Raw genomic sequence first — 17,639 nt, 5'->3', positions numbered from 1 at the left:
TATTATGTGTCAGTGTGTTAGGTGTTTGACATATCATATCTCATTTGTTTTTCTTATTAATGTTGAACAGTATGTACCAATAATCCCCAGTTTTCAGATATGGGTCATAGACACTAAGCAACTTGTATAGGGACACACAGTGAGTATAACAATAATAATAACTAATATTTATTTTGTACATATTATAATCTATATTCCAGGTAGTTTCTAAGCATTTTATATGCATAGCATTAACTTAGCAATTATTACATCAACTCTATGAAGAAAATACTATTATTATTTTTCATGTTTTATAGGTTAGAAAGCTGAAGCTTGGAAAATGTCAGTAAATTTCCCAATGCCACATAACTAGTAAATGGCAATGTGAGATGCATGCCCCCAAGCATAACTTCAGAGCCTGCACACTTACTGCCTCTCTGTGATTTAGAGCCATAATTCAGAATTAAAACCTATGTCTAAATTCTAAACCTATGTTTTTCCCTCTAGGTCTGGTAAAAATCTAAAAATACATTTTGGCTGCCTTCTCTGTTTTACAGACCCAGAATAAAACCAAAAATCAAAAAACTATTTTGATTACGTGAATGAAACAGGCATACACTCTGAGTGGGAAAGGAAAAATCAGATAACTTGTTCCCTTTTTGACTTCAGAGATGCTTCTGTTGTGTTCCACGACAGAATGGTGGGTTGAAGCAATAAACTAGTGTCAAGGCACATGTGGAAACAGTCCAAGACCTTCTATAGCAAGTCATTCAGGGTGATCCAGATAAATCTTGTCCCACTGTTGTAGCTGATGAAAGAATTAAAGTGACTATTTGGTAAAAGTCACTGGGCATATGGAAGGATCTAAAACATATTCAAAATAGATGCAGAAAACGTAGGGCAAAGAACGAGATATTATATCCTATTTACTTTGTCTTTCTAAAGTCCTTATTGATTGTGAAAGTTTATACAATGTTTAGTTGAATGTTCACGATTTTTATTTCCATTCAACAAGCATTTACTATGAAGCTGACCCTGCTATGCCTGCTAGGCCCATAGGGATGCATCTCCCAACATCTTCCCATCACAGTTGGGGACAATTCAAGTCCTTCCTTTGATCTACAAAAATCTCACCACTGCTACTTCTCTGATCCCATTTCCTACTACCATGGCCCATGCATACTCTGCTGTAGCTGCACTGCTCCTTTGGCCTCTGGTAGGGCAGGTTGATCTACCTTCTGACTTGGAGTATTTACTGTGCACTCTCGCTCTCTCAGTGCAGACCACCCTCCTTTCAGAGATTCACATGGGTAATTCACGCCCTCACTTGATTCAGGTCTGGGCTTAAATGTTATCCCACCTGTCACTATCCTCTCAGTCTAATTTATTTTGATTTATATTACTTATGTATTGTGCATTTATTTATTTATTGTTTTATTTTCTTACCTGTCCTGGCTCATTTTTTGTAGAGACTTTGTTTTGCTCATGGCTATATCCTGAGCACCTACTATAGTGACCAACACATAGTTAGAACTCAACACGCATTTCTTTTCTTCTTTTTTTTTTTTTTTTTAAGATGTCACTAAAGGATATAGTAGGAGCTCTAGGATATGGCATGAGCTCACTTCCAGGGACTCAAAGTCCAGCACTGGCCATTTAACATAAGCCAAAAGATTTAAGCGAACAATCTACTATTACATGATACAGATAAGAAAAAAAACTCAAAATTGCCTTTTCCATTTTGACATCTGAACATAGGTTAGTAATAATAAAAACTGTTAAACTCAGCTTCTGCTGCAATTTTAAAAATCTGCAGCTACCCTCCTTGATTATTGATGTGGAAATTACTGATTAGTCTCTATTTGATGCCACTGGTCAATAAGGCCTTCCCTTGTAACACAGAAACTTGCAACATAATGATTAATATGGAATGGCAGAACTAGCAAAAATCTAGGCTAGGCAAGAAGCAGTATTGTTCTTGATTTCACCTCACACCTAAAATCAACTCAAATGAATTTTGCAAAAGCCTTGGCATTTGGAAATGTGGATTGCGTGAGCAACTTCTACCCAAGCAAATCCAGTACATTCCATTTTTGTGCTGAGCATAGAGCTGGCCTGATAATTGGTGCCAAAACCAGATGTTTGACTTTGGAAAAAGGGCATTCCACACATTCATCAAAAACACTTCTTGGCAAATCCAGCAGTACAGGACACATATGTGTCTCCATGGTCGATAGTGCAGAAACCACATTGGTTATATATGAGAAGCATTGTAAAACTGGATGTATTTATAGAAATGCTTATAAAACATGCAGTTATTTTTAACAAGAAAGAGTTGAAGTTGTTTAGTGCAGATGCATAACTTGTCTTACAAATAAAATGATTGATTGCAACAGAATTCACACTTTCTGATATCATCCAATAGCTATACAGTCAAGTGTTTACCATACATGGCAGACTGGACATCATACAAAAAGATCTAATAAGCAAGGATCTTGATGTCAGAAAAAGTGCATGCTGTCAAAGAAGAAGGAGAGGTTCATGCTTGTAGATAAATCAAATGAGCTTGAGAAATTGGCCACATTACTTTTATGGCCATCAGTGTGCAGCAGAGAACCTACTAGATAAAGAATTTGCTTTTTTTGGGTTCTAGTGATGGGTACAACCGAATTCTTCAGTGGTACCTCATTGTGTCTTCTATACTAATGAAAGCTCTCAACTGATAAATGAAAAAGAACAGGACAACCAGGTTCTTCATCCTAATTGTTTACAAAATTTGTAAGTTCTGAAACATAGGTGATGTTAAAAAGAAAACCTCCCATTCAAGGTGTTATATTATTATGACCTAAATAAACACCTCTTCACCTTACCCCAACAGATATATATACATACACGCAAAGTGATAAGAACTCAAAGGATAAAAAGGTCACTGTAGATAAAAAGTTCTGTCTTCTTGGGGAATTGAGCCTCAAATGTGGGGTGAGATGTGAAAAATATAAAGGAAATTCCATGGCAGAGAGAGCTGGTATGAACAAGTGACATATTTTGTAACAATGCAGAGAGGTCTTAACCTAAAGGAGGTGGTAGGACTATGACTATTTGAGAGTTTTGGCCAAAAGAAAAAATAGATAATCTCATCTGTTTGTTCACATTGTGTCTCCAGAACCTAAAACAGCACCTAACATACAGTAGATAGATAGTAAATGTTTACTGAATTTGAAACAAAGACACAAACCTGGGTTAAACTCGTTATAATATCACCCTTCAAGAAGGATCACAAAATAACAAAACACTAAATTGAAATAAAGGAGAGTGGATGAGTCTTCAAAGCTCTGTTGAGTTAATATTCTCACTTGCCAAGCTCTCACTCGTAAATAGCTTGGAAGTTGTCACTCATGTCCTTGCAACTAGAAAAAAAGTTTAACAAACTGAAAGTCAATACCTTGTCTTGGAACATTGGAAAATTGAGGTCTCAGAGCGAACTGCTATCCCAAAATCTGGAGAGACAGGAGAATACAGAGAATCACCACTGAGATGTGGTTGCCTGGAGCAGAAGTTGTAGGAGCCATAAACTAATAGGCCATAAACTTAAATGATCATCTTGCCAAATTGCTGGAGACTGAGAATAAGTTAATGTGAGAATGAGAATCTCCTGGGGACCACAGTCTTAGGGGAGCTCCCTCACTCTCATAGCTTTTATCTTCAGGAACTCCACCAGGTTCTCATGGTAAAGAACTGGGAAAAATTCCTGTGTTTCTGGCAGAATAAGGGGTAAGGTAACCATTTTGAAATATGCCCAGAGCATTTTCCATGACCAAGACCTACTATGTAGGGGGAAAGACTTTACCAGAGCCTTATCCCACCTGGGAAAATGGCAATTTGCCAACTCCAGCCTCCTCTAGCATTTCTGTCCCATCTAAGGTGGAAGGGGAGCTAAGAAAAGCTTCTGAAATAACAGATGAAAACACAGGCCCACTAGAAGGCTGAGGTTTAATCATAAGATTATAGAACAAAAGTCTGCCTTTTCCAGGGCTTACACCACATCAATAGTAAAACAGTGGATCACAGCTGAAAGAGTGGCAAGATGCCACCTCTATTTAAGGAGGAGTATTTAGGGAAGCCCAAAGACAACAAGGAAGACGAAAACAAAACACAACAAAAGACTAAAAAATTTGAAGTATTATATACCCACAGCCACAGCAAAAATTAAACAGCCCAGTTCTAGCCAGATTAACACAAAACCTCACTTTAAAGAACTACCTCATTTTCTATTAACTAACAAATAATGTTCAACTTTCAGTAAATAATTACAAAACAAGAAAAATTAAAAGACAAGGAAAAACATAGTATGAAGGGACAAAGAAGCATTCAGACCCAGACTCAGGTATGACACAAATTTGGGAATTATCCAACAGGGAATCTAAGATAACTATAATTAATATGTCAAAGGCTTCAATAGAGAAAGTATACAACATACATGATTAGATGGTTTCCATCCACAAAAAATGGAAATTCTAAGAAAGAATCAAAAGAAAATGCTATAAATCGAAAGCACTGCAACTAAAATGAAGAATGCCTTTGATGGGCTCATCAATAGACTAAACAGAGGAAGGAATCAGAGAGTTTGAAGATATGTCAGTAAACACTTCCCAAACTTACATGTGAAGAGGAAAAAGAATGTTAAAAACCAGATAGCCAAGGGGAGGAGGTTTGTATGATACCAACAGATACATACACACACGACAGAGATATACACATACATGTGTTATGTGTATATAAAACAAATATATATAAAACTTTATAATTTTATATAGTTTTTGTATATAGCTAATATTTATATTGCACTTTCCAGCAAGCAATTTTCTGAGAGTTTTGCATATATTGACTCATTTACTTCTCAGAACAACTATATGAGACACATGGTATTATTGTCTTCATTTTAGAGACTGCAGCTGTTTTTCTTTTTCTTCTTTTCTTTCCTTTTCTCTTTTTTTTTTTTTTGAGACAGAGTTTCTTTTTGCTCAGGCTAGAGTGCAATGGCATGGTCTCGGCTCACTGCAAACTCTGCCTCCTGGGTTCAAGTGATTCTCCTGCCTCACCCTCCCAAGAAGTTGGGATTACAGGCACCTGCCACCACACCCGGCTGATTTTTTTGCATTTTTGTAGAGACAGGGTTTCACCATGTTGGCCAGGCTGGTCTCAAACTCCTGACCTAGGGTGATCCGCCTGCCTTGGCCTCCCAAAGTGCTGGGATTACAGGCTGCAGCCATTTTTCTAAGACAGTCTGAGAAGTGTCAAGATAAAGAAAGAAGATTGACAGGGAGTGAAAAGTCACAGTCCAATCTTAGAGAAGTCAGGCTATGACCAGGGATAGAATCCAATGAACGCATGAATGCATTGCTAAATTCAAATCAAATAGATAGTAAATGCTCTGGAAGGTTATATAAAGGCAAAGACTAGGGCCAGGCGCGGTGGCTCATGCCTGTAATCCCAGCACTTTGGGAGGCCGAGGTGGGTGGATCGTGAGGTCAGGAGATCGAGACCATCCTGGCTAACACGGTGAAATCCCGTCTCTACTAAAAATACAAAAATATTAGCCAGGAGTGGTGGCGGGTGCCTGTAGTCCCAGCTACTCGGGAGGCTGAGGCAGGAGAATGGCGTGAACCTGGGAAGCAGAGCTTACAGTGAGCTGAGATCACACCATTGAACTCCAGCCTGGGGGACAGAGCGAGACTCCGTCTCAAAAAAAAAAAAAAAAAAGGCGAAGACTGTGACCATTATAAATCCTCTAACCCACTGTGGCCCATCTAGTGGGTTAGAGGATTTATAATGAGAAGCAGAAGATAAAACTGAAAATGCTTAGTAGAGTAAGAAAGTGAAAAGCCTTGACTACAAGGATAAGCAACAGACAATCAAAACTGTAGAGGTATATGAATAAAATGTTTCAACAGGCAGTAAAAATAGTAGCATGGACAAACACATGGGCTTTCCCTGGGTTACAAACATAATTATGAACTAAGTTGATGCTACTTAATGGTAACTGTAGTTCCTTCGCAGCTAAAATATAAATGACCCTTACAACAACCTGAGCACCAGGGGGGAGGGGCGCATAAGACAGGACACATGTGGACTTAGCACCACCACTCAGACTGTCCTGCATCCTTAGGTGCAAATCCAAAGACTGTCTCTCTACTTAGCATGCCATCATCACCAACTGTCATTATTTATTGAAAACCTACTACATTTCTGGTCAAACTCTGGGCACCTTGAGAATTTCCATAGCATGAAGAAGATGGCCTAATTTCACCCTCAAGGAAAACACATGCTAATAAAAACATTTCCTTTTGATTTAGGGCCAATTGCTAAAATTGTATGTTTGAACACATGCATGTCCTTTTTACAAACAAAGCACAAAACCAGAGACTGAAGAACACTTTTGGAAGCACAAAATCTGTGATTATTATCTAGCTTTCCAGAAACATCTGGAATTTTGAGTTCCTGTTCTCATTACCCTGGAAAGCAATAAGCTTCCTCCTGTCATTCACCTTCTTTTGACCTTATTGTAACAAGGCTTAAAAGGAGACTTAGATTTGTCTGTAGTAGTAACATCTAAGACATTAAATCATCTTATGATCCATATTGTGCAAAATCATTCTACCTTGGAAGTGATATGGGAATGACTGTTAAGATATAATTAGATTTTGCTGACATAAATGTTTGTTTCGCTTTTTGTGCTAGCATTTAACGTATTTTCTTAGGCCTAAGCTCCTCAAAATTTCCAAGTAGCTTATAAACATTAATGTTGAAATCATTTAACCCATTGCGGCTATCAAGTAACTCAACGTAAAGAAGTAAAAAGATCTTGTTATTAGGTCAACCCTTCACTTTTTGTTTTTAATTAAATTCTTTAAGAATAGAATTATGATTGGTGTAGTGTAGCCCTTCTGGATGTGTGGACATCCCATATATCAATGGGATACCTCAGAAGGTAGGCGGACCAAATCATTATTACAATAACTTACCCCAAAATTCTGACTGCCAGATAAGCTTCCCAGGTACTCAAATTATTACTAATGTGACATGAGATGAGATGCAGTCAGAGGGAAGGTGGAGGAATAACTAATGGTTTTGGTATTTACCTTCTGTGGCAACAGATTGTGGAGCCATCCACCTTCCATTTACTACCCTAGTGAGTGTGCATAGGATGAAAAAAAAACATTAAAAGTCATGAACATGCAATTAAAATCTGTGAGGAGAACCAGAAGGCCTTGGTGGTGGCTTTGAAAGAGTTCATCATCTCTGGCAGTCTCAGGGAAGATATGACTGAGGACAAGGTCAAGTCTGACTGTAATGAGTGCAGCATTATTGCAACAATTGAATGCTCAATCTTGCCAAGTCTTTCTTACTATTAAAAGAGCATCATGAGGAAAGCTTGGGAACCATATGCATTGGTGGGAGACATTTAAGCAGATAAGAATGAGGGAGAGAAAATTTTTGCTCGTTTTATGTTGCTTTTTTCATTTTTACATTTTAGGCATCTTTATTGAGATATAACTTATATAAAATAAACCCCACATATTTAAATTGTACAATTTGATCAATTTTGACACATGTGCACACACACACACATCTATATACATACATAAAGACCATCACTACAATAAAGATAATTAAAATAACCACCATCTGCAAAAGTTTGTAGTCTCTGTCATTTGCAACTTCCTATCCTTTCTTATCTCCATGCAGACCACTGATCTACTTCCTACTACTATGGATTAGTTTTTATTTTCCAGGATTTTATAAGAGTTTATGTTACTTTAATTTGTCTCACTCCTTACACTCAACACAATTGTTTTATACATGTTGTTGGAGATTTATACATGTTGTCGATTGTAACATTCATTTTTATTCCTTTCATCAGATATAACATAATTTGTTTATCCAATCACTTGCTAATGGGCATTTAAGTTGTGTCCAGTTTTTGCCTAGTAAAAATAAAGCTGTTATGAGCATTTATATACAAGTCAATATGTGGACATATGCTTTTACTTCTTTTGGATAAATACCTAAGAGTAAAATAGCAGGGTTATATAGGAGACATGAACATTTTCAGTAGTGGTTATATCATTTTACATTCCCATCAGCATTATTTGAAAGTTCCAGTTGCTTCACATCCTCATCAAAACTCGGAATTATCAATCTATTAAAATCTACCTAGAAATGACATATAATAATCACACAATTTTAAATCAATTATTGTATGTGTATTGCACACATTCAAGAAGCTATAGAAAAGATGCAATAAGCAAAATCATGAAACATATAAAAAGAACAAATCAAATTTCTAAAGATAAAAGCAAAAATGTCTGAGTTGAAAACTATACTTAATGAATTAACAGCAGATTAGACATTGCAGAAAAAAAGATTCATGAACTGCCTGGCATGGTGGCTCATGCCTGTTATCCTAGCATTTTGGGAGGCTGAGGTGGGCAAATCACCTGAGGTCAGAAGTTCGAGACTGGCCTGGCCATCATGGTTGAAACCCCATCTCAACTAAAAATTCCAAAATTAGCTGGGTGTGGTGGCATGTGCCTATAATCCTGGCTACTGGGGAGGCTGAGGCAGGAGAATCGCTTGAATCCAGGGGGCAGAGGTTACAGTGAGCCAAGACTGCACCACTTCACTCCAGCCTGGGCAAAAGAGCGAAATTCCATCTCAAAAACAAACAAACAAACAAAAACAACATAAACAACAACAAAAAACCAAGAGTAATGAAAGTTGGAGACATTGTAATAGAAACAGTTCAAAATTTAGACAGAAAATTAGACTGAAAGAAATGAACAGAGCATCAGAGAGCTGTGGCACAACTTCAAGCAACCAAATATACCTGTTTTTGGAGTCTTCAATGGAGGAATTAGGAAAGAAAAAATACTTGAAGAAATAATGGCTGGTAAATTTTCACACTTTATACAAACTATAAACCCATGGATTCCAGAAGCTCAGAAAACTCTAAACACACACACACAAAAGAAGAAAATCACAAGAGACAGACTGAAAAAAAGCACCTCATGTACAGAGGAACATATAAAGAGGACAACAGACCTTTATGAGAAGCAATGCGAACTAGAAGATATCCTTAAAGTACTGAAAGGAAAAATAACTGTCAACCTAGAATTCCTTATCTAGTAGAATATTTTTCAAACAAAATGTGAAATAAAGACTGTTTAAGACATAGAAAAACTGGAAGAATTTATTGCCAGTGTACCTACACTACAAGACATTTTAAAGGAAAGCCCTTTAGGGAAAAGAACAATGATATCAGATGGAAATCTAAACCTGCACAAAAAATGAAGAGCAAAGAACATGGCTAAGTTATTTGAAACTAGTTCAATTCTTTCAGGTCTTGTTTTAAAGCTTTGTTCTAGAGGTAACCTCACTACTGCTGAGGTAGGACTCTAAAATGCCTTTTGAATTATGAGGTTGCTCCATTGATGGGAATAGGTACTATTCTCAGCCCTATTGGAGCACCAGGAATTGTTTTCTCTAATCCTTTAGAGTGGTTCCTTGTTTAGCCTGAATAGTTTCCTTACCTGTATATGTTGGTCACTACTAAACTGACTTTAGTTAAATTTAAGTAAGCCTCTGCAGATTTCTGCAATTCATTCTCTATGTAGCTCTCTTCTCTCTGGTACTCTGCTTTTTGTACTCTAGCTGACTTGTCCTCCTGACCTCTTAAAGTCTGCTTATCTTTGGGAGGCCACCAAGCTCTTTCTGGGGCCTTCTTCAATACACTGTGGGCTGGAAACATTCTCTAGAAAGTAAGATGGGTAATCATAGCACTCATGTTATTTGTTTCTCATCTTCTAGGCAACAAACCCAGTTGTTTCTGATGTCCAATGTCTCGACAACCATTAATTAGTCATGGTGTTCAGTTTTTTAGTTGGAAGGTGAATTCAATCCCTGTTACTCCATCTTTCCCAGAAGTTATAACTGAGAAACATGAACTTCAAAATTCTTCTGATCATCCTTTGCCAGTAGAGAAATCTCAACTGTTATTCTCTGGAAAAAAATAATATTTTAATGATTGGCTCTCAAGCTGATGCCCATGTTTGTTCAAGACATACTCTGCCAGCTTTCATTGCCTCTAATCCTAATAAAACACTTAGCCCAGACTGAGTGAGGGAAGCCCTATTCTACAAGGAGAAAACCTTTACATCAATGCAATGACAAGGCATTACCAATGTATGCCATCAAGAACTGAGGTGGATTTATGAAAACAGATTCTAAGAGGGTTAAGCCAACAGGGACAGAACATAAGACCTGATGGAGCCAAATTCATTGTCCTATGTCCCATCTACCTGAGATTCAGAATTAATTTGTTGTCTTGAGCTCAAGAAAGTGGGTTAATAGTTTGCTGGGCTGAATAATCAAAATATGGATTTAATCAGGGCTTACAATTATTGAGGTCAAACTGCCAGAAATTTATTCACATACATACTACAGAAAAGAAAAAAATGTCCAATTATTTCAGGAAGTAGGTGTATGTTATGTGCAACTTGCTCAGCCACTTCGCCTGGAAAACAGACAATGCATTAAGAAATGCATTTGTGAAAGGATGTCAGTAGCTTTGAAGCTCTCTGTGGTGGTTGTCCCCTTAAGACTAAAAGTAGCAGAGAAATATGCTATTACACTTTGGGTTCACTAATCTCAGTGGGAATTATGGCATCTCAGATTGGTAAAGGCCACTCAGACAATCAAAGTTAAGGTGGAATAACTACAATAAGTTAGGGGAAGATAGCGTGGAGATTCCTCAGGGATCTAGAACCAGAAATACAATTTCACCCAGCAATCCCATTACTGGATGTATACCCACAGGATTATATAAATCATTCTACTATAAATACACATGCACACGTATGTTTATTGCAGCACTGTTCACAATAGCAAAGACTTGGAACTAACCCAAATGCCCATAAATGGTAGACTGGATAAAGAAAATGTGGCACACATACTCATGGAATACTATGCAGCCATAAAAAGGATGAGTTCATGTCCTTTGTAGGGACATGGATGAAGCTGGAAACCATCATTCTCAGCAAACTAACACAGGAACAGAAAACCAAACACTGCATGTTCTCACTCGTAAGTGGGCATTGAACAATGAGAACACATGGACACAGGGAGGGGAACATCACACACCATGGCCTGTTGGCAGGTGGGGGACTAGGGGAGAGATAGCATTAGGAGAAATATCTAATGTAGATGACAGGTTGATGGGTCCAGTGAACCACCATGGCACTTGTATACCTATGTAACAAACCTGCATGCTCTGCACATGTATCCCAGAACTTATAGTAATAAAAAAAAAGTTTTTTAAAAAAAAGGAAGAAATGGGGGGGAAAAAAAAAGAACAAAATTGTTACCAAAGTATTTTAAGCCACTGAGGTTTAGTAGATTTGTGGTTGCTAATCCCCAAGAGACTTCCACCATCAAACAGTAATATTCCTGATACACTGAAGCTGAAAACATCTCCTGGCCATTTTGGGCTCCTCATAAAGGTGAACCAACAGAGGCGGAATCAGTGGTTACAGTGCTGATCCCATTTGCTGGAAGAAATTAAGGTGCTGCTACACAATTGAGGTAAGGATGGCTATGTTTAGAACCCAAATAATTTAACTGGGCTATTCGTATCGTTCCTTTGCCCCATTGTCTGGTAAATTAAAAAACTCATAAATCCAACAAAGAAAAGACAAGCAAACAGCCGGGCACAGTGGCTCACGCCGTAATCCAGCACTTTGGGAGGCTGAGGCGGGTGGATCACCTGAGGTCAGAAGTTCAAGACCAGCATGACCAACATGGTGAAACCCCATCTTTACCAAAAATACAAAAATTAGCTGGGCGTGATGGCAGTTGCCTGTAGTCCCAGCTACTCAGGAGGCTGAGGCAGGAGAATCGCTTGAATCCAGGAGGCGGAGGTTGCAGTGAGCTGACATCGTGCCATTGCACTCTAGCCTGGGCAACAAGAGCGACACTCCGTCTCAAAAAAAAAAAAACAAAACAAAACAAACAAACAAAAACAAAACAAGCAAACACTCAGATCCTGCAGATATAAATGAACCACCCTCTAAATGAGGAGCTGGCAAAAGTCAAGGGGAACATGGAATGAGTGGTGGAAGTCGACAGCAATTATTACCATCTCAGGCCTCATGACCAGATAGGGTGGCAAGAACTGTTGAATCTGTTTTATTACTTGACCATTTCCTTTGTACTCTTTTTTTCTCCACGCTTCCTTATATAAAGAATACCAGCAGTAACAAACATTTAGCTCCCAACTTAGATTATAAGTTGGTGGAAATAACTCCTCCCTGTTATGATAGTTGGTAGAACCTTTTGCTTTCCTATGCTGGAGACATGAATTAGATGAAAGAGAAGGGCAGCTCTTGATAGGATAAAGATATAGCTTTCTTTTGCCTGTCCAGATCCATTCTTCACCCATTTCCCCTGTATTCTGATCCCAGAAAATCAACTGCATGAACTACATCAGTAGATTTTTTTGAAACCTGAAACTAGTTGGGTTTCACCAGTTGAGAACCCTGGAAAGAAATTGGTGAGATAGAAGAGTAAGGTTAGGGCTCCCTTCCTACAAGACCAGACAAGCTGGCTGTGTCCCTTGACACAGGTCACCACGACTCTTAAAGGGGCTGACTCTACATAACTCTCCTTCCAAGTCCCAGTGGCCACATCTGACCCTTCTCCCTGCAGGTGTGGTAAAAGCTTGGCTGCCACTAAGCCCTGTCTATGTTTTTGCATTATGCTTTTTGTTTTCTCTACACTTACCTTTGTAAATATCTTTTGTGAATAAACTCCTTTGATTATCCTATTTTGAGTTATGGTATATTTCCTGATGGAATGTGACTGATACACCTTTTTTCTCTTGATGAATCCTCCTTGTATTGAGGAGCTAAATACCAAAAGGAGAGAGAGAGAAAAAACTCTTCATGTGGAAACAGGATTGAATGTTAAACTTGACTAAAACCAACCTAGACTTTAATAATGGGAAGTGAGAGGAAGTTTATGGACTTCACCTAAGATGTCATTGGTACGGTTAAGTGAGAGTCAGCAGAAAATGGATTATAATCATTGGAAAAAGAAGTAACACCATTTTCTATTTGTCGCCTCTCAGCAACTACCCTGGTTATATAAGATATCTCAGTCATTGCATGAAGTCATTTTCAAAGAAGAACAACCTAACATAAATAAAAAGGAATTCCAAGTGTCTTTGTATCCCTCAAAGAAATTAGAGAATATTCAATTCATAAGCACAGCAACACTTTCCAAATATTTTCTGCTCCCCCCTCAATTCCTAACCCCTTGCCAAGCAAGTCTCTCATACTCACAGCTGCTGTGCATCCTTTTTATATGGCAAAATTCCCCTACATTCTCTCCAATTCCTTAGACTACCCACAACTTTCCCATCTTTTTTCCTTCTTCCCAACTCTCAATGCATATTTTAAAAAACTAAACATTTCCGAATGTTTAAAGTTCTATTTTGCCTGCTTCATCAATTTCCCACATTCTCGAGAGAGAGAGAGAGAGAGAGAGAGAGAGAGAGAGAGAGCACTTTAGCTCTGATTCAACAGGCAAACTAGGATATCTAACTAGGATAAGCACTGCTGGTTTCTATTCCCGTCTGTCCATTCTCTCTCTTCTGCATTACCAAAAACAGACAAACAAGCAAACAAAACCCCCCCAAATCCAAAAACCTGCTTGGCAAAACAAAACATACCTAAGGAGTAAGGGAGACTGAAGGGGAAAAGCTCATCTAAAGAATAGCAAGGAAACACTACCCTTTAACATATTTTGTTCCCTTCATACCTGAAGCTTAGAACAGTGCCTAGGCAAACACAAATAGTATGAACTCCAGGAATCCTAGCAATTTTTATGCTCTGTAAGAAGTATAGAAATGATTTGGATCATTTTGGTGTCTCTGAAACTGCAGCTTTTGAACACAAAATTTGCATGAGAAGAATCCTGTAGAAAGGCTGAGTATTAGATAGATGTAAATTTTGGTGTATCATATATTGGTTAGCATCAGACAGTTGCCTGATTGAATAATTAATAAAATTCCCAACACATTTGGCTTTTATCCAGTCAGTATCTGCAGATGTGACTGAAAAGGCTCCTGAGCCCACATATATTCAGTCCATGTTTTGCATGGCAGATGCTGTTGCAGTAACTTCTGTTGTCTTGATCCTCTCCCACATTGTTCTGGGGAGAGTAAAGAATACCTGTCCCTTAGGCATTGTCTTCTATGTATTGCATAAACATACTTTGCACAGGATCTCACGTTTATGACATCCCTTTTGAGTGTGATGCCCTCAGATGCATTTAAAAACTCTTTTAATTTAAAACTCTTTTAAAGCTTTCTATTTTATTTCACTGACATGCCAAATTACAGTGGCTTATACAGGGCAGTTCCTCAGAGTCATTATTACTATTTGCAAAATTCCTTTTTATTGGATACCAGACTGGTCTTTCAGCTGCTATCTTCTCCTAGGAGCTCTTGCTGTGCTGTGTTGTTGGAAGGCATGCTTCAAGGTATTTACAATTTCTAAGAGAGAGCAGAGCTTTCGTTTTGGCCTTCAGTTATCCCCATAAACTCACACCTGGCTTCTTGAATTTAAAAAAAAAATGATGATTTTGGGAAATATTGCAGCAAATTTTAAGTTATAATTCAATATTTTCTTTTCTCAGTACAGGCCACCCCTGCAATCTGTAATAAAGTCTCCTAGGGATTCTTTCCAGTACTGTTATGGAAAATAGGCCACACAAGAATTAGACCGCAATGGAAAGAGCCTCCTGGTGAATAGCCTTCCACTCAACTTCAAAAGGGCAAAACCACTTTAATTAAAACACCTTAAAACTATCCTAGCTCCTCTGCAACAGATATAGTCAGTAAAGAGGTGTTTAGTGACCTCTCCTGTATAAGCATATACAGTCATACTGGAGCACTTGAAATGTTCCTAAAGACAAATCTGGTTTCCAACTCACAGAACAGTTAATCCAGTGATTTTCAATAGTAGATACAAATATCTGGTGGATCTTGATTTCGTTTCCCCTTCTTAGAATGGATCTATTATTCATACCTTGATGTATCAGCTGGTGTTTGCTACACAACAAAACATCCTAAAATTTAGTGGCTGTGCCATCCATTTATCAACATGTACAGATCAGCAGATCAAAAATTTGGGCTGTACTGAGCTCTGCAATTCTGTCAGTCTAGCTTACTAGTGTGTTTTCAGTCAGATGTCAGCTTCCGGTTAGACTAGAGGGCTAGTTAGGGCACCTCGAATCTTCTCCAAATGACCTCTCCATCTCTAGGAGGCTAGTCTGGGTATGTTCATATGGTGGCAGAATTCAAGAGCAGCAAGGGAGCAAGCTCCACTGTGAGTGTTTTTCCAATCTGTCTTTGTGTTATGGTTTCCATCTCTTTGGTCAAAACAAGTCACATGAATCATTGTGGAAGGATACTGCAAGAGAGCAAGGTTATTAAGAAGAGTAAAAAAATCTGAGCCATTACTGCAATCCATTCACTACTGTTAGTTTTTTCCTTCTGCCTCCTATAATGGCATCTCCTGGACAAGGGGTTGCCCCTACATGGCACTTTTATCAATATCACAACATGAAAAGTTTAAATGATTAGACCATAATGTCTTCCGCCCTATGATACATTGACCTATCACCCTTGTACTTATGCCATGAAGAAGTAAATCAGAGCTAATAGCTTCTCACAAGATCTCAGATGCTTGAGTTGAATCTTATTGAGCCACTGCCAATACTAACAAAACCAAAACTAAAGCATTTAGTTGAATAAGTAGACCTTGATGTCTACACTTGCCAGTAAAACAAAAACGACAACAAATAAACCCAGAATGACAGGTTGATGGTACCTCTATCCTTTCCTTCTCCCCTTCTTCCTCAACTAAACTTCTTATCACTTAACTAAAGTTACCTGCTATTTGGATCAAATCAAATCCAGGGGAATTTGGCACATGGTGAAAATGGAAAATCAACTGCCACCCACACTCTCTAACTTGGGAGCTGCCAAGAAAAAAATGGGCCTTTCAATGCATTGTTTCAGAGTTTGAAGCTGCTTTCAATGGTAGTAATAATAACACCCACCCCCACCACCCCATTCTGTCCAAAATCCCAAAAGAGACAGCAGAAAAAGCTATTCTACCAGTGACCTCACATAACCTCAAATTGCTATTCATATTCACAAAACAAGGCCATTTTAAAATATTGCTTCAATGTCTTAAATTCAACCTAATGGCTTCACTTTGTATAATTGTATGTCTTCGGAGAGCTAGTCAGGCCCTTCCTACACTGAAGATGAATTACTCTTTCATAGGAAATGCTCACTAAGTATCCTGGAATGCCCCTCCACCTCTCAATATTGTTTGTCTATTAGAGAATCTTTTGTTCCATAAAAAAGTGTCAGAGAAACCTTGTTTTCCTAAGTTTATTAAACTAATTTTGATTTAGGATAAATAAATGTAACTTCTTTTTTAGGTCATTGATGACACGAGATAGTTGAAATTTAAACAAATATTATTAATTCTGCCATTCCAAGCTCTTTTTTAATTACAGCATGCTAAATAACCAGAATTATTGCTTAAACAGCATGTGCTAGTTGTCTCCTCCATGGTAGGTTGAAGATGGATGGAGTCCCTGTCCTCATGCACTAGCTTGCAGCCAAGCAGGGAGAGATGGAGCAAAAGCAGAGTACATATATTAAAAATAGTTAAAATTATGATAAGTGCTGTGTAGAAAGATCATCAGTGACTGAGATAAAGAGTAACAAGGAAGTACTCTTAAATAGTGTCAGAGAAGACCTCTCTAGGGGATAAAAAGTAAAATGAACCTGGAAGAATCGGCAAGACCTAGCAACATGAAGAATGGAGAAAGCACCTTCCTGCTTGAGGAATGAAGCAGGAAGCAAAGTGAAAAGAGCTTCTGTGGACAAGGAGCTGGAAAAATGCAATTGTGTCTTGAGCAGTCTGAGGAAGGAGAGAGGAACATAAGACAAGTTTGGAGAGTTGGGGAGGGGTGATACCAAGCAGAACATCATAGGCCGTGGTAAAGGGTTTACATATGATTCTAAGTGAAACAGTAAGACACTGGAGGATTTTAAGCCTGAGAGAGATAAGGTCTGATTAGTGTTTTTGAAGAATCTTTCTATCTGTTACATTGAGCATGACAGGAAATGCAAGAATAAAGCTAGGAGAATAGAGGAGGCTATTGTAAAGAGCCAAGGCAAGGGATAATGGTGGCTTAATCCAGGACATAGTAGTGGAGGTAGAAAAAAGTAGACATATTTTGCAGATAGATTCCAATAACATTCTAGTGACTTAATGTATTGGTGATAAAATACAGAAAGGAATCATGGAGAACATCCACATGTGAGGCTCAAAAAAATTGTAAGCTGTGGTATTATACTAAGGTGAGGAAGGGCAAGAATGGTTGGAAAGCCAGTTGGTGGTGGAACATAAGTATTCAGTTTTGAACAAGTCAACTTTGCAACATCTCTAAGACATCCAAATTTACTTTTCACGTTGGCAGTCAGATATAATGTCTAGCGCTCAGAGGGAAAGTCAGAT

This window comes from Pan paniscus, chromosome 1, assembly GCF_029289425.2.
Source record: "Pan paniscus chromosome 1, NHGRI_mPanPan1-v2.0_pri, whole genome shotgun sequence".
Lineage (NCBI taxonomy): Eukaryota > Metazoa > Chordata > Mammalia > Primates > Hominidae > Pan > Pan paniscus.
This window is presented reverse-complemented; position numbering follows the sequence as displayed.